Source organism: Pristiophorus japonicus, unplaced genomic scaffold (assembly GCF_044704955.1).
Source record: "Pristiophorus japonicus isolate sPriJap1 unplaced genomic scaffold, sPriJap1.hap1 HAP1_SCAFFOLD_1509, whole genome shotgun sequence".
NCBI lineage: Eukaryota > Metazoa > Chordata > Chondrichthyes > Pristiophoridae > Pristiophorus > Pristiophorus japonicus.
In genome coordinates this window covers 42233-61248 of record NW_027251185.1, presented here as the reverse complement: position 1 = coordinate 61248, position 19016 = coordinate 42233, and the positions used below count along the sequence as shown (strand labels likewise).

Sequence of the window (19016 nt, the reverse complement as noted above, 5' to 3'; positions counted from 1 at the left end):
GAGGGGGGAGAGAGAGGCTGAGGGGGGAGAGAGAGGCTGGGGGGGGGAAGAGAGGCTGCGGGGGGGGGGAGAGAGGCTGCGGGGGGTGGGGGGGGGAAAGAGAGGCTGGGGGGGGGGGAAAGAGAGGCTGGGGGGGGGGAAAGAGAGGCTGGGGGGGGGAGAGAGGCTGGGGGGGGGGGGAGAAAGAGAGGCTGGGGGGGTGGGGAGTTGGGGAAATTAGCGGGGAAAGAAGGAACTCAGGGAAGACAATCACATTCCTCAAGGGACATCGATGGAGTGGATGATATCCAGAAATCACGACATTGTCACTATTCATTTCAGATCAGATCCAATAAACCCATTAACAATCCGTACACAATGCCTGCCCCATCTATGGTGGTGGGTGGGAGAGAGGATGCACTTGCAATGGGGTAAGGCATTTTGGCTGGGAAGGCATACACTTGGACTGGGGTAAGGCACTTTGGCGGGGGGGGTATGTACTTGGCCTGGGTACAGGACTTTGGCTGACCCTTGCTGTCTTCTGGGGAACTCTGTCCCCTTCAGGAAGTCAAAGTGGATCGAGTTACAATTTGCAAAGTCTGAGACACCTTGGGATGGGCGGTTCCAGTAACACATTCCTGTGAAACTTCAGGATGTTGCTTATCCTCCAAGGGGACCAATCAGAAACAAAGGGTGGAGCATGGTCCCCATTTGGCAGTGCAAATAAATGCGTCCTATAAATTTAACTCCCTGCTTGGGCTGCAGTAGGGAGGGGGAAACCTGGGCTTGATTTTGTGTTCTTTGATATGAGCATTACAAAGAGACATGGCGAATGGGGAGATATGCTGCAAATACATTTTCACAAACAAAAGAGAATCATAACCATCCATTACCTGAATGAGTGTTGCAGCAAATTGAAATTAATATGGAAAAATAAAGTACAGGAAATAAGTCTTATGTATATCACAGATGGATCCTACTTTATAGCAATATGAAATGGTCCTAGTATATTGTGGAATTGGGCAAAGTCCCCAATCCCACAGTAACATATCAAATGCACCCCACCACTCCCTACCATGGGTCACTAATAAGATTTCAGGGATGGGAGCCCATCCAAACTGATTTTTAAACAAAATAAACAAAAGTAACAAAAACAAAATTAAATTAATCGGGTAGGGTCATGGGCGATCAAAGAAAATACTCCATGTGGTGCTCACTGGTTACTGAGCCATCCGATGAACTAGATGCCATATCCTGGTGCTTAAGGGTCAACCAGGTGTGAACAAAAACTTAAAACAAGGGTAAGCAGTTGAAGGAGTCCAGTGATCTTACACATCCTGGACCTATGAATGGAAAGCTTTGCTGGGCCCAGGAGGTTTTCCAATTTGCTCTCAATGGAAAAGGAATGAAATATTCTGGTGTGATTGCTGATCATAAATTAAAAGCATCCAGTCAATAATGAGACAGTCAGCGAAGCAAATCTTGGATGCATCATGAAATTCGGTTGTCGAGCGCCTCAGTTGGCGGCCAGAAGGGACTTTAAATCGTGTGTAATAGCTTAGCGACCAGGCGCGCAGCTTTTAGCACCCGCCGGAAAATTCAGTTGCGGGATAACTGGGGCGCGAAACGCTAGCGCCTGGCTGCTGACTATCAGTCTGATCATGACATCAGTATGTTGCAATGACTGCGCTAGCATCCGCTCGCTAAATTCTGTCCGGCCACCTCATTTAGCAACCGCCACTAATCACATCTGAAAAAACAAGTCAGTACAACCTTCCACAATCATTAACTGGTGGCTACTTAAAGGGATGAGGAAGTGCTTCCCTCAGAGGTCACAGTGAGTGCAACGTTTACACAGAGCATGTGCAGGAGCCTCCGATTTTGCAGCGGCACAGACATAACAGTGCAGCTTGAAAACAAGTGATTCTGAAAACTTTAATGGGTGCATTACTATGCCGCGCCTTTAAGACTTGGCTTTTCCTAGGATTTCAAATTGGACTTGAGCATGCACAATGGATTCCAGAATTTAACTTGAGAATTTTCATTAGCATCCCCCTAGGTCAAGTGTGCAACAGCTGATTTAGCGCCCGTCAGCTCTTGGCCAGATTCCAACAAATTTCTCGGCAGGAGGCGCAAACTGCTTCAAGGCGCTATACTTACCACTCCACCTGGATTAACGCCTCAAAATGGGCGTTAACGAATTTCCACCGCTTAGTATTTGCTAAGACCACAATTGAAACTGTGAGCAGTTATGGTTACCTTGGGCTGGATTTTCAGCTCGGTTGTGCCTCAGGTTGCACCCAGGAAGGGCGGTAAATGGTGTTTCTCGGCATAACGCTGGGCGTCCAGTTTTTACTGCCCACCCGGCAAATTTGGCTCATGGTTTACGGCAGTGCAAAAGCTTAACGCCCTGCCTCTAGTTTCACTGAAATCATGACGTCAATCATCGTGCAGTGCTCCGCTAGCGCCCCGGATGCAAATTTCAGCCCTAATGTCTCATTTAACGCCTGCCCCAGGAAATGTCTGAAAAAGCAGGCATTCCCAGCGTGCAGCAGGCAGTATTGGCAGGATAGTTAAATGGAGGGGATGAGGTTCCTACATTACAGGTCACATTGACTGCAACAATTGCACACATCACTCTGCGTGAAGCTCCGACATGCAAAAGGCCGTTACAGTGCCCTTACAACTTCTGAGAGAGAATTTAATGGGGGCATTACGAGTTTGACAGCGTATAGAATCATAGAAGTTTACAGCACGGAAGGAGGCCATTTCAGCCCATCATGTCCGTGTCAGCCGTCAAAGAGTCACTCAGCATAATCCCACTTTCCAGCTCAAGGTCCGTAACCCTGCAGGTTAGGGCACTTCAAGTGCACATCCAAGTACTTTTTAAAATGTGGTTAGGGTTCCTGCCTTTACCATCCTTTCAGGCAGTGAGTTGCAGACCCCACAACCCTCTGCGTGAAGAAATTTCCCCTCAAATCCCCTCTAAATCTTCGACCAATTACTTTAAATTTATGCCCTCTGTTTGTTGACCTCTCTGCTAAGGGAAATAGGCCTCTTTCTATCCACTATATCTCGGCCCCTCATAATTTTATACACCTCAATGAGGTCCACCCTTTGCCTCCGCTGTTCCAATGAAAACAAGTCCAGCCTATCCAATCTGTCCTCATAGCAAAGATTCTCCACTCCCGGCAACATCGTCGTAAATATCCTCTGTACCCTCTCCAGTGCAATCACATCCTTCCTGTAATGCGGTGATCAGAACTGCATGCAGTACTCCAGCTGCGGCCTAACCAGTGTTTTATACAGTTCAAGCATAACCCACCCCCCCCCCCCCCCTGCTCTTATATTCTATGCCTCGGCTAGTAAAGGCATGCCATCCGTATGCCTTCCTAACCACATTATCTACCTGGCCTGCTACCTTCAAGGATCTGTGGACATGCACTCCCAGATCCCTTTGTTCCTCTACACTTTTCAGTGTCCTACCATTTACCGTGTATTCCCTTTCCTTGTTAGCCCTCCCCAAATGCATTACCTCACATTTCTCTGGATTAACTTCCACTTGCAATTGTTCTGCCCACCTGACCAGCTGATTGATATCTTCCTGCAGTCCCCAACTTTCTTTTTCATCATCAACTGCAGTCTATTTTAGTATCATCTGCAAACTTCTTAATCATACCCCCATATTCAAGCCTAGATCATTGAAGTATACCACAAAGAACAAGAGACCCAGTACTAAGCCCTCTGGAAACATCCTTCCAGTTACAAAAACACCCATCAACCATGATCCTTTGCTTCCTGCCTCTGAGCAAATTTTGGATCCAACTTACCACTTTGCCCTGCATCCCATGGGCTTTTACTTTAGTGACCAGTCTGCCATGTGGGACCTTATCAAAAGCTTTGCTAAAATCCATACACACTGCACTTCTTGATTTTTTCCAATAATTTTCCCACTACTGAGGTTAAGCTGACTGGCCTGTAATTACTCAGTGTATCCCTTTCTCCCTTCTTAAAAAAAGGTACCACATTAGCAGTCCTCCAGTTTTCTAGCACCACACCTGAAGCCAGAGAGGATTGGAAAATGATGGTCAAAGCCTCTGCTATTTCCTCTTTTGCTTCGCTTAACAGCCTGGAATACATTTCATCCAGGCCTGGGGACTTAACCAATTTCAAAGCTGCTAAACCCCTTAATACCTCCTCTCTCACTATGTTTATTTAATCTAATATTTCACACTCCTCCTCCTCGATAGCAGTGTCTGCATCACCCCTCTCTTTTGTGGAAACAGACACAAGTATTCATTAAGAACCATACCCACATCTTCCACCTCCACACATAGATTGCTCTCATGGTCTCTCATCGGCCCTACCCTTTCTTTAGTTATCCTCTCGCTCTTAATATATTTATAAAACATCTTTGGGTTTTCCTTGATTTTACTTGCCAAGAATTTTTCATGCTCTCTCTTTGCTTTCCTAATTTCCTTTTTAATTTCACCCCTGAATTTTCTATACTCCTCTCGAAATTCTGCAGTATTTAGCCCTCGGTATCTGTCATTAGCTTCCCTTTTTTTCTTTATCCTACCCTGCAAGTCCCTAGACATCCAGGGGGCTCTGGATTTGTTAGTCCCACCCTTTTTCTTTAAGTGTACATATTTAGCCTGAACCCTGCCCTGCGGATCTCCTCCTTGAATGCCTCCCACTGCTCTGACACTGATTTACCTTCAAGGAGCTGTTTCCAGTCCACTATGGCTAAATCACCTCTCAGCTTAGCAAAGTTGGCATTTCCCCAATTTCGAACTTATATTCCTGGTCTAACCATATCCTTTTCCACAGCTACCCTAAATCTAACTGAATTATGATCACTAGCACCTAAATACTCTCCCACTGATACCTCTTCCACATGCCCAGCTTCATTCCTGAAAACGAAATCCAGAACCGCGCCTCCCGTGTTGGGCTTGCTACATGATGGCTAAAAAAATTCTCTTGAATGCATTTTAGGAATTCCGCACCCTCTATATCCTTCACGCTAATGTTGTCTCAGTTAATATTAGGATAGTTGAAATCTCCTATTACTGCCGTATAGTTTTTGCACTTCTCAGAAATTTGCCTATATATTTGCTTTTTCTCCCTCTCACTGTTTGGAGGTCTATAGTACGCGCGCAGCAGTGGCATTGCTCTTTTTTTGTTTTTCAGTTCGACCCATATGGCCTCGTTTGATGATCCCCTCTAACATATCATCCCTCCTCACAGCTATAATAGTTTCTTTAATCTATACCGCGAACCCCATTCCCTTTTTATCCCCCTCGCTATCCCATCTGAAAATCCTGTAACCAGGAATGTTGAGCTGCCATACCTGCCCCTCTTTTAGCTATGTCTCTGTAATAGTTAGAATATCATACTCCCAAGTGTCTACCTGTGCTCTCAGCTCATCTGCCTTATTCGCTATACCCCTTGAAGTATGTATCATTCATATACCATGTATGTATCATACTCCATGCTATTGCCAGGTGGCATCAAGCTGGAAGGGCTCTTGACCATGTCGACCCACTGATGAGGAGAGGCGAGGACAGCTGGGGAGGAGGGCTTACCCCCCATGGGTTTACAGGCACCAATGCTCATTCCTCGAGCTCCCTGAGGAGCAGTGTGTGAGAAGGCTGTGCTTCCGTAAGGAAGTGCTGACAGCGATATGCCACCTCCTACAGGCAGACCGATGGCATTCCAGAGGTGAGCCTTCAATACTCCCCTCAACAGGTTTCCAAATTCATTGTGGTGTGCTGCACAATGGTAGCCATTATGCATTGAGAGTGGAGATTGAAGGCCCACCTCTGGAGAGGAGGACCGCAAAGAGGAGCCTGGCGAGGCCTACCCACTGGATAGCCACACCATTCACGGAGGAGGCAGCGTGGAGATACTGACGGACCAAGAGTTGCACTTTGCCAGCTCAGAATGGACTGGTTTTCCTAAATGGAGAAAATGGAGGGATGGACACACTAAATACCCCTATAAAGGCACATCTCTGCTGAACGTTAGAATGATACACAAGACACCAATGGCAAAGAAAGAATCATAAATTTTACTGTAACAAAGTAACAAAAATTCCCCCCCCACCCCCCCCAAAATAAAATCATACAATAGACAACATTATGTTGCAGGGCACTGAGCAACAATGAAGTTCCTTAAATCAACAAAAAAAAATTTAACGTAGCGATTTTCGGCTGGGGCGCAAAAATTTGCTTGTGTAACATCTGATTTGGGGCTCCCGATCATGGAACCTCAGTTTTTTGCTGAATTTTGCAGATGAGGGTGCAAACTTTTTCCAGGCGATATCAGGATCACCCCGCCTTCATTATCGCCCCAAAATCTCAAAAGCCGAAAATCCAGTCCCTTAACGTCAAAAAAGCATAGGTGCATTGGAGAGGAATGGAAAGTTTGACAGGAATGATTCCAGGTTTCAAAATTCTAAATTATATAAAAATAAATTGATAGAACCAAAATTATCTTCACTGGACAAACACAGCTTGAGAGGTGGTACGATCCAAATGATGAAACCAATGGATAATATCAATTACATTTCAACTGTGATCACAAGACCCGATTACATAAAGAAATAGTTAAGCTTCATTAGAGGCTGGAGATTCATAGGAATTGTTTTGCCCCTCAATTAATGGTTATTAGCGAGGCCACACCTGAAATACCATGTACAATTTTGGTTTCCATATTTACGAAAGGATATACTTGTTTTGGGGGAAGTTCAGAGAAGTTTCACTAGGTTGATTCCAAGGATGAGGGGATGAGGGGATGAGGGGTTGAGGGGATGAGGGGATGAGGGGATGAGGGGATGACTTATGAGGAAAAATTGAGTAGGTTGGGTCTCTACTCATTGGAATTCAGAAGAATGAGGTGATCTTATTGAAAAGTATAAGATTATGAGGGGGCTTGACAAGGTGGATGCAGAGAGGATATTTCCACTGATAGACTAGAACTAGAGGGAATGACCTTAGAATAAGGGGCCGCCCATTTAAAACAGAGGTGAGAAGAAATTTCTTCTCTCAGAGGATTGTAAATCTGTGGAATTCGCTGCCTCAGAGAGCTGTGGAAGCTGGGACATTGAATACATTTAAGATAGAAATAGACAGTTTCGTAAACGATAAGGGGATAAGGGGTTATGGGGAACGGGCGGGGAAGTGGAGCTGAGTCCATGATCAGATCAGCCATGATCATACTGAATGGCAGAGCAGAGCAGAGGAATGGCCAACTCCTGTTCCTATTTTTTATATTCTTATGTTACTGTTTGTAATAGACTTCCTTCAAAGTTCACAAACAGTTTGTGAAGCTTATTAATCATGTTATGGAATGTGCTTATTCTGCTCAAAGTTACTGATGACATGAAAGAATGAATGCTTTCATTTATATGCATGGACTCCCACCCCTCCCCTCCCGCATGCTGAAATTGGTATGAAATTATATCTCCGTACTGCTGAATGGCTACATCGGCATTTGCAACCCTTGTAAACAATGGGTTTTGCTGACACGCTACGACCGAAGGGCCTCGTGATAAAGTTGAAGAAGAACAGACACCAGGGCCCCGATATTGACAGAGGCAGGTTTTCCGAGCCGTGGGGACAGGGTTTCGGTCAGGCAACCCAGAAGTCTGGGTTTCCTCGCGTGCTGTGGAGTTTTAGCTGATCGACAGGATTGCCTTCCAGTTAGGTGGGGACCACTCCGGAGCAGGCCACAGAACCATGTAAGGAACCTGCAGCTGCTGGTATAAACATGGGTGGAGGGGCTCCGATCCCCGACCCTGGTGGAGGGTCTGATAGTGTGGGGGGAGGGGAGGGGGTGGGATTCAATCGTGGGGGAGAAACAGATAGCTTTGGGGGTCATGGGGAGCATTCCTACTCTTCCTTGCTCAAAGGCACTTTTCCCCCAAAGCAGTCCTCACTTCCCTTGAGCTGTCAGGTTTCCTGAGGCCTGGGAAAACTAGCCGGCCAGGGTTAAACCTGTAAGGGAAGTTAACTGTGAAGCTCCCAGCCTCATTATAATATTTAACTGGCCAACCCACCTCCTGGAAGTGGTCTGGTTCCCCGCTCCGTGTTCTGCCTTTGTTAAACCCAGAAGTAGGTGGGTTGGGGTTGGGTTCGAGATTAAAAACATTTTTTACATCTCATCTGACCCCAACCCATAAGTCTTTGGGGGTTAAAATTCACCCCAAGATGTCAGATTTGATTATCTAGGTGCAGTAAAAAAATCATGATGTGTGACTTCATCATTGGAACTGCTTTAGTACAGAACAACAGTTAACAAATTGGGTCAGTAGAACCTGTAAATAATTTAGTAGATACTGAGATTTATTAAAGTTGTAAATACAGTTAGCATTTAGAAAATTAAATAATTTTGTTTCCTCTGTTCTTAGACTCCTGTCCTTGGTTATAACAAAATAGCACGATTGCTTCGGACTAGATATTCAGGAGTATTTGACATTTCGGAGGGATAGGCAGAAAGGAAAAAGAGGTGGGATAGCTCTGTTTATAAAGGAGGAGATCAGTGCAGTAGTGAGAAAGGATATTGGCTCAGAAGGTCAAGATTATAGAATCAGTTTGGTTGGAGATAAGAAATAATAAGGGAAATACGTCACTGGTTGGCGTAGTCTATAGGTCCCCTAACAGTAGCTACACTGTTGGACGGAGTATAAATCAAGAAATAATGGAGGCTTGTAAGAAAGGTACTGCAATAATCATGGGCAATTTTAATCTTCGTATTGATTGGACAAATCAAATTGGCAAAGGTAGCCTTGAGGAACCAACCAGGGAGCAGACTATTTTAGATCTGGCAATGTGCAATGAGACTGGATTAATTAATGATCTCATAGTAAATGATCCTCTTGGCAAGAGTGATCACAGAATTTCAAATTCAGTTTGAGGGTGAGAAAGCTAGGTCTCAAACTAGTGTACTGAACTTAAATAAAGGCAATTACAAAAGGTATGAAGGTAGAGTTGGTTAAAGTGGACTGGGAAAATAGATTAAATGGTAAGACGGTAGATAAGCAGTGGCAAACATTTAAGGAGCTATTTCATAATTCTCAGCAAAGATATATTCCAGTGAGAAAAAAAGACTTTAAGAGAAGGATGAACCATCCGTAGTTAACAAAGGAAATAAAGGATGGTATCAATTTGAAAACAAAGGCATACAATGTTGTGAAGACTAGTGGAAGGCCAGAGGATTGGGAAATATTTAGAAACCAGCAAAGGACGACTAAAAAAAATAATAAAGAGGGGGAAGATAGTTTAGGAGAGTAAATTAGCAAGAAATATAAAAACGGATAGTAAGAGCTTCTACAGGTACATAAAAAGGAAGAGAGTAGCTAAAGTAAATGTTGGTCCCTTAGAGGATGAGACTGGGGAATTAATAATGGGAAACAGGGAAATGGCAGAGACTCTGAACAAATATTTTGTATTGGTCTTAACGGTAGAAGACACTAAAAGCATCCCAATAATTGATAATCAAGGGGCTTTTGGGAGGGGGGGGAACTTAAAACAATCACTGTAGATAAAGTATCAGGAAAACTAATGGGACCAAAGGTGTACAAGGTCCCTGGACCTGATGACCTGCATCCTAGGGACTTAAAAGGAGCTAGAGAGATAGTGGATGCATTGGTTGTAATCAACCAAAATTACCTGGATTATGGAGAGGTCCCATCAGATTGGAAAACTGCAAATGTAACACCCCTATTTAAAAAAGGAGGGAGACAGAAAGCAGGAAAAACTATAAACCAGTTAGCCTAACATCTGTCATTGGGAAAATGCTAGAGTCCATTATTAAGGAGACAGTAGCAGGACATTTGGAAAAGCATAATACAATTAAGCAGAGTCAGCATGGTTTTATGAAAGGGAAATCATGTCTGACGAATTTGCTGGAGTTTTTTGAGAATGTAACGAGAAGGGTGGATAAAGGGGAACCAGTAGATGTCGTGTATTTGGATTTACAGGTGGCATTCGATAAGGTGCCACATAAAAGATTACTGCACAAGATAAGCGCTCACGGGGTTGGGGGTAATATATTAGCATGGATATCATAAGCGGTCCCTCGAACGAGGATGACTTGCTTCCACACCAAAAGGGATGAGTTTGCAGATGTTTCAATGAAGGACCCGATATTCCAGTCCTGAACTCCAGGGGCGGAAGATGCCTGTGCATGGATTTTTTTTTTAATGTGTGGTGACTGTTGCACATCAGCCACCACACGGGCTTGACTGAGCTACGCCTTTATCCAGTGGCAAGGGTTAAACAGAACGACTGGAGACCTGCTCTGCTGCACAGACCTAGTACGCACACATATCACAGTGTGGGCTGGCCCGTGCTGCCCTTGGCTCTTCTGGGCCCCTTACCCCCATTTGCCAAACCTCCGCCACGATCTCTTGCCGCTCCTCCACCACAAAACATTCTCCGCACCTCCGCCACGATCTCTCACCGCTCCTCCGCACCAAACATCAGACGCGATCCCTCACTGCTCCTCTGTCTCGATGATCCGCCGCATTTCTGCCTTGATCTCTCGCCGCTCATCCGCCCCGACCTTCCCGCTCCTCTGCTGTACCTGGGCCCCGCTGATGTTCCTGCCCAAGCTCCAAACGGCGATCTGGGTTTTGATGACGTCGCCCACCATGGATAGCATGAATAGAGGATTGGCTAACTAACAGAAAACAGAGAGTTGGGATAAATGGGCCATTTTCAGGTTGGCAAACTGTAACTAGTGGGGTGCCACAGGGATCAATGCTGGGGCCTCAACTATTTACAATCTATATTAATGACTTGGATGAAGGGACCGAATGTAATGTAGCCAAATTTGCTGATGATACAAAGAGAGATGGGAAAGCAAGTTGTGAAGAGGACACAAAGAATCTGTAAAGGGATAAAGACAGGTTAAGTGAGTGGGCACAAATTTGGCACTTGGGAGTATAATGTGGGAAAATGAGAGGTTATCCACTTTGGTAGGAAAAAAAAAAGCTAATTATTATTTAAATGGGGAGAGATTTCAAAATGCTGCAGTAGAGGGGGATCCGGGGGTCCTCATACATGAAACACAAAAAGTTAGCATGCAGATACAGCAAGTAATTAGGAAAGCAAATGGAATGTTGGCCTTTATTGCAAGGGGGATAGAGTATAAAAATAGGGAAGTCCTGCTACAACTGTACAGGGCGTTGGTGAGACCATACCTGGAGTACTGCAAACAGTTTTGGTCTCCTTATTTAAGGAGAGATTATACTTACAGTTCAGAGAAGGTTCATGAAGATGATTCCTGAGATGAAGGTGTTGACTTACGAAGAAAGGTTGAGCAGATTGGGCCTATATACATTGGAGTTCAGAAGAATCTGAGGGGGCTTGACAGGGTAGATGCAGAGAGGATGTTTCCCCTCGTGGGGGGGATCCAGAACTAGGGGCATAGTTTCGGAATAAGGGGTCGCCCATTTAAAATGGAAATGAGGAGGAATTTCTTTGAATCTTTGAAATTTTCTACACCAGAGAGCTGTAGAGGCTGGAATATATTTAAAGCGGAGATAGACAAATTTTATTGTGTTCCTAACACAGATGAGACTGCACACAGGGAGGTTAAAGTAACAGTGACCTCAGTCTTCATTAAGACACTCCAGAGTGAGGAACAGGCCTTAGGGACCGGCTTATATACAGTGCTCCCAAGGGATGCTGGGATTTTTGAATGATAATGGAGTCAAGGGTTATGGGGAGTAGGCAGGGAAGTGGAGCTGAGGCCAAGATCAGATCAGCCATGATCTTATTGAATGGCGGAGCAGGCTCAAGGGGCCAAAAGGCATGCTCCTTCCTGCTCATATTTCTTATGTTCAACGTTTAAGCCTCTCAACAGAACTCTTAAAAAGGAGTTGAATGATTATCTGGTGAGAAATTGGACTGAAGGTTATAAGGATAAATTTAAGGTTAATGATCTGGAACGGATCGGGCTGTTGAAGAATCAGTTCAGTTCATCCGGAAAGAGAGACCTGGAGTCGCTGCGGAGATACAGACCCAGACTGGTTGTAGAAGTGTGAACATTTCACTGTATGACCATCACTGCTCTCATTGTGTGAACATTTCACTGACCATCACTGCTCTAATTGTATGAACATTTCTCTGTATGACCATCACTGCTCTCATTGTGTGAACATTTCACTGTATGACCATCACTGCTCTCATTATATGACCATTTTGAGCCGATTTTCTGCCCCTCCCCTTTAAGCACCTGCGCTCCAGGTTGAAATACAATTGGCCCTTTAACAGTTTCCCGCTCAAGCTGAGCGAGCAACATCTCCCATTCTGATCTCAGAGGCACTGCCACAGGGTCACGTGACTCAGCCGCCCCGCCCCACAGCGCTGCTTCTGCAGGATATCGGGGACTGAATGTTCCCCAATGGGACACTGCGGAAATGCACAGAGACAGACAATTATGCTCAGTATTCCTGGGGGTCTCTCCCAGTGAGGAGTCAGACTCTAAGTTTAGAAGAATGAGAGAGGATCTCATAGAAACAGGAAAAAATTCTGATGGGATTGGACAGGTTAGAGGCAGGAAGAATGCTCCTGTTGCTGGGGAGTTTCAGAACCAGGGGTCACAGTCTATGAATAAGGGGTAAGCCATTTAGGACCGAGATGAGGAGAAACTTCTTCACTCAGAGTGGTTAACCTATGGAATTCTCTACCGCAGAAAGTTGTTGAGGCCAGCTCTTTAGATATATTCAAAAGGGAGTTAGATATGGCCCTTACGACCAAAGGCATTAAAGGGGTATGGAGAAAAAGCAGGAAAGGGGTACTGAGGTTGAATGATCAGCCATGATCTTATTGAATGGCGGTGCAGGCTCAAAGGGCTGAATGGCCTGCTCCTGCACCTAATTTCTATGTTTCTAAATAGTTTATGAAGCACTAAGATGCACTATTACAAATTTTAGGTGTGCACTAGATATGCTCTCACATTCAGCGAGCATCACCAGTCAATCACATAAGCGGCCCTACAATCAGTATACATTTATTCTTCAATTTTGAGTTCAATGAGAATGTGACCCGGGTCATAATAAGATAATACACACAATTACATGGAACCAAAGAACATAAGAAATAGGAGCAGAAGTAGGCCATTCGGCCCCTCGAGCCTGCTCCGCGATTCAATATCATGACTGATCTTCTAGCTCAACTCCATTTTCCTGCACTATCCCCATATCCCTCGATTCCCTGAATATCCATAAATTTATCAATCTCTGTCTTCAATATACTCAACAACTGAGCTTCCACGGGCCCCCAGGGGAAAGAATTCCAAAGATTCACCACCCTCAGTGAAGAAATGTCTCAGCTCGGTCTTAAATGGCCAACTCCTTATTCTGAGACTGTGACCCCTGGTTCGAGACTCCCCCAAGCCAGGGAAAACATCCTCCCTGCATCTACTCTTTCAAGCCCTGTAAGAATTTTGTATGTTTCAATGAGATTACCTCTAATTCTTCTAAGCTCTAGAGAATATAGGCCTAGTCTATTCAATATCTTCTCATAGGACAATTCCCCCATCCGAGGAATCAGTCTGGTGACCCTTCGTTGAACTCCCTCTATGGCAAGTATATCCTTCCTTAGGTAAGACGACCAAAACTATACACAATAGTCCAGGTGTGGTCTCACCAGGGCCCTATATAATTGCATTAAGACATCTTTACTCTTATACTCAAATCCTCTTGTAATAAAGGCCAACATACCATTTGCTTTCTTAATTGCTTGCTGTACCTACATGTTAACATTCAGTGATTCGTGTACAAGGACACCCAGGTCCCTTTGAACACTAACATTTCCCAATCTCTGCTTTTCTATTTTTCCTACCAAAGTGGATAACTTCACATTTCTCCACATTATATTCCATTTACCATGTTCTTGCCCACTCACTTAGCCTCTTTGCATCCTCCTCATAACTTACATTTCCACCTAGCTTTCTATCACCAGCAAACTTGGATATATTACATTTGGTCCCCTCATCCAAATCATTGATATAGATTGTGAATAGCTGAGGCCCAAGCACTGATCCTTGCAGTACCCCACTAGTTACAGTCTGCCAACCCAAAAATTACCCATTTATTCCGACAGTTTTCTGCCCATTAACCAATCCTCAATCCATGCTAGCATATTACCCCCAATCGTATGAGCCCTAATTTTGTTTAATTACCTCTTGTGTGACACTAAAGTGGGGCTATCGAGCTCTGTTATAATTAAAGGGTTAAGAATGGACCTCGGAATTAAAACAAGCTGACATAGGCTTTTGTGATGGTCAACTTTCTAAAGGTGTTTAAAGGGAAATAACATATCAGAATGATTAATTATTAAAAGCTGTGTAACCTGAGGACAATTACAGGAAGTACAACTGTTGAACCACAGGAAGTCCAGAGGGGCAGATAAACAGGGCAAGGGGTCAAAAGTGACACAATGGAAAAACTCCATCTGGTCAAGTCAAGAGAGATAAAATAACATCCCAACGTGCTAATGAACTTTTGGTACACAGTGAGGTTTATGGAAAAGTACTGGAGATAGGCGTGGTCAGGAGTGTACCTTTACTGAGTGACAAGGGTTTGACCATTCAAATTAATGTATGTCTCATGCATTGAATGTCCGGCCATTATAGGCAGAGAGACTGTATAAAAACCTTGTGTTTTCTTTGTTCAGAGAGAGCAAGTGAGGACAGCTCAGCAATAGGTTGACTGCAGACTTGACTCTCCCTTGCAAGAAATTAAAGACCACTTGAATCTTCGAACCCAGACCTAGCGTTGAGTGTTAATTTTAAATACTCCACTACAGGCACCTTATCGAATGCCTTCTGAAAATCCAAATACACCACATCCACTGGTTCCCCCTTATCTATTCTGCTTGTTACAACCTCAAAAAACTCTTAACAGATTCATCAAACATGATTTCCCTTTCATAAACCCGTGCTGACTCTGCCCAATCTGATCATTTTCTAAGTGTCCTGTTACCACATCCTCAATAATAGATTCTAGCATTTTCCCTACTACTGACATCAGACTAACTGATCTGTAGTTCCCCATTTACTGTGCCCCCTCCTTTCTTAAATAGTGGGGTTACATTTGCTACTTTCCACATCGCAGAAACCATTCCTAGAATCTATGGAATTTTAGAAGATGACAACCAATGCACCCATTATCTCTATAGCCACCTCTTTCAAAACCCAAGGATGTAAGCCATCAGGTCCAGGGGATTTATCGGCTTTCAGTCTCTTTAATTTCTCTAGTACTATTTTTTTACTAATACTAATTTCTTTCAGTTCCATATTCTTGCTAGACCCTTGGTTCTTTATTAGTTCCAGGAGGTTTTTTGGGGGTCTTCTTCCATGAAGACAGACTCAAAGTATTTGTTTAATTTCTCTGCCATTTCCTTATTCGCTATTATATCTCCTGCCTCAGCCTGTAAGGGACCCACATTTACTTTTGCTAATCTTTTCCTTTTTACATACCTATAAAAGCTTTTACAGTCTGTTTTTATGTCTTTTGCTAGTTTACTCTCGTATTGTATTTTCCCTTTCTTTATCAATTGCATGGTCCTCCTTTGCTGAATTCTAAAATCCTCCCAATCCTCAGGCTTACTGCACTTTTTGGCAACATTATAAGCCTCTTCCTTTTATCTAATACTATCTTTAACTTCTCTTGTTAGCAACGATTGGACCACTTTTCCTGTGGGGTTTTTGTGCCTGTAAGGGATGTATATTTGTTGTAAATTATGTATTCATTTTTTAAATGCTAGCCATTGCTTGTCTACCATCATACAGCATAGAAACAGGCCATTCGCCCCAACCAATCCATGCCAGTGTTTATGCTCCACTCAACCCTCCTCCCATTCGTCCTCATCTAACTATCAGCATAACCCTATATTCCCTTCTCCCTCATATGCTTATCTAGTTTCCCCTGAAATGCATCTATACTATTCACCTCAACTGCTCCCTGTGGTAGCGAGTTCCACATTCTCACTACTCTCTGGGTAAAGAAGTTTCTCCTGAATTCCCTATCGGGTCTTATTGTTATGGCGTCTGGGTCACGCTAGCATGTATCGCCACATGGTTTTACTATCTTTCAGATGAGGCCACATGTAAACCAACAAACTAGTTCATTTTACATGAAATACATAAATGAGCAGAATACTGTTTTTAAATTTGGATTTACCTATTTCCTCCAAGAAGAAAAAAGAAAAATAACTTGCATTTATACAGTGCCACCTTAAGATGTCCCAAAATGCTTCACAGCCAATTAAGTACTTTTGAAGTGTAGTCACTATTGTAATGTAGGAAATGCAGCAGTCAATTTGCATGCAGCAAGGTTCCACAAATAGCAATGAGATAACTGACTAGTTAATCTATGGTTTTTGCAATGTTGATTGAGGGATAAATGTTGTTCAGTACACCGGGAGAACTACCCCGCTCTTCTTCGAATAGTGCTCTTCACATCCATCGGAGAGGGCTGATGGGGCCTTGGTTTAATGTCTCAACTGAAAGACGGCACTACCAGCTGTGCAGTACTCCCTCAGTACTGCACTGACATTTCAGCCAAGATATTGTAATCAAGTCTCTGGAATGGGCTTAAACCCACAACCTTCTGACTCAGAGGCAAGTGCACTACCATTGAACCAAGGCTGACTGGCACCTACTTGTAACATCAAAAATAATAAATTACTCAGCCTGTGGCCATTTGATAAGGGCCTTCCTCATTTTACAAGTCTCTCTGCTGTGCTTTACAAACCACTCTAATACCCCATTTATATTACAGAGCAGTCATTAAATTGAGGTGGCATACATTCCACTGGAGATTGGGGCCACTACTCATGTAGTAACTTCCTTCCCTGACTCCAGAAACAAAACACCAGTGGAAGCAATTATAAATCCATACCATGGCCTTCTTGCCATTGACCCAACCATTTTAGTTGGACTATGGGAGGGTTAAACTGTTAGTTCACCCCTACAAGGCAGCAATGCAATTTTAACATTCCTGGCCTGTATGGATTCTCATCCAACATCCACATGTATGCTAATTCGTGCAGAGCTCACGTGATACTCTGGAGAAGCTGGAACCCTAATTAGTTTCTTTCCCTAGCCCAGAGGGCCTGAGGTCAATTGCAGTGCCACAGACCTGAGATCAGCAAACTGAGCACAGACTGGGGATGGAACTTGGGATCTTCCTGGTCTGCATGATTAAACTCCACCATTGGCAGTGACTTTACAAACTGAACCATTGGCGTGCAATCTAGGAAACAATTCCAAACCCTAAACAAATAAAGAAAAGTTGTCAATACAGCTGTACCTATGCATGCCTATACAATCAGATTAGTAACTCCCAGCCAGTTTTCCAGATTTTGTTACCAATACCATTTAGTTCTCCTTGAACAATATTTTTTTCTTTGAAAGGTGCAAGATCATAATTCACTGTAACAGCTTTAAAGAGAGAAAAGAGCAATTAGATAATTTCTTTCGGCAATGAACCCCTTTGTAAAACACTATAGTGTGCTGTCATCAGGACTTCAGTAAAGCACAATTATAGTATGAAATTCTCATAATGTTCACTTGAACTGTGAAAAACACCAAGTAGTACAATTATGGATCCTATAATTTCAAACTGGAGTTGTGTCTGGGCAAGCATTTTGAGCTATATAAGACGAGGGTGAAAGAGAAGTGAGTTTAGATCTGTCGTTGGTGGTGGCCAGATCTACGAACGCACAAAATTGACAGGCAGGAAAAGACCAGCTGGTCCATCAAGCCTGCCCACAATAATAATTATCTGAATTAATAATTATCCATGAGTATCATATTGAAGCATATTGCACATTCTGGTTTCTGTCATCTTTTCTATAGTGTATTAGTAGCAACACACTAAATAAGCCTAGTAAAAGCAATGAACTACCCATTAGCAAATAGACGTTTAAACTCTTTCAATAACTTGGAAAAGCACAACTACCCCTTGGGACAAGTACCGGAAAATAATCACTTGTCCCAATTCGATTCCACCTGCTCCTCAAATGACACTGGCACAAAGAAACTATTTCACATCAAGCTGAACTGCTGCCTCCTCAAATCACAATCTATTCTACTTCAGTCCAATTCAAGTCACAATCCAAACTGCTTCAGTAATCGTCACTATTCCCTGTGATCTGTAGGGAATGGATGCAGCCACTAAATACTTCTGGAGACAAGTGAAGATAAATTAGTTTCTTTTTACAATTCAACAGTTCCCATTCAACACGTTTCTATTTGTAATTACTTTCTATGCATAATTTTGCCAAATTTTAAACCCATCAGGAATAACTCGCTTGATGAATGTAATGTATGCACGTACGCGCAGGTTTGTAGAAGTCCCACGCTCCTGATCTTTGGGCATCCGGTGCAGAGGGGAGTGGACAAATTGGAAGGCCTCCTCATAGGACTGCTCCTGGGCACGGCCAAGGGCGCCATCAGCCGGTCCAGGCAGCGGGCGGTCGAGGAGGTCGTTCAGCCTGACTGCCTGCCTCTCTTCCGTGCGTACATCCACGCCAGGGTGTCCTTGGAGATGGAGCACCCGGTATCCACCGGTACGCTCGCGGCCTTCCGAGAGAGGTGAGCGCCGGAGGGACTGGAGTGCATCATCACCCCGGGCAACCAAATTTTGATTTGATTTTATGTTTTAAAGTTTAATTTGTTTTAATTGCCAGGTTTTAGTGCCCCCCTCCTCTTTTATAGGGGGCACTTGTAAAATTTATGATTTTAAAGACCCCCCAAAAAAACATTAAAAAAACACAAAAAAAACCAATAAGCAAAACAAAAAGGGCAGTTGAAAAGTGTTTGGAGGGTGGCACTTGATTTAACTGTTATTTTCATTTTCAGCCAAAAAGAGTTGTAGAAGTCCCACGCTCCTGATCTTTGGGCATCCGGTGCGGAGGGGAGTGGGCAGATCGGAAGGCCTGCTCATAGGATTGCTCCTGGGCCTGGCCAAGGTGGCCATTAACTGGTCCAGGCAGCGGGCGGTCGAGGAGGTCGTTTAG

General features: G+C 43.9%; 1 long non-coding RNA gene across 1 annotated transcript in view; it reads right to left on the bottom strand.

The window, feature by feature from the left end:
- Positions 1–6331: 6331 nt before the first annotated feature.
- Positions 6332–19016, bottom strand: part of LOC139242887 (uncharacterized) — a 50756-nt gene continuing 38071 nt past the window's right edge. The window contains exon 3 of the long non-coding RNA XR_011589387.1: positions 6332–6360. This is a non-coding gene — a long non-coding RNA (uncharacterized lncRNA). The remainder of the gene's footprint in view (positions 6361–19016) is intronic.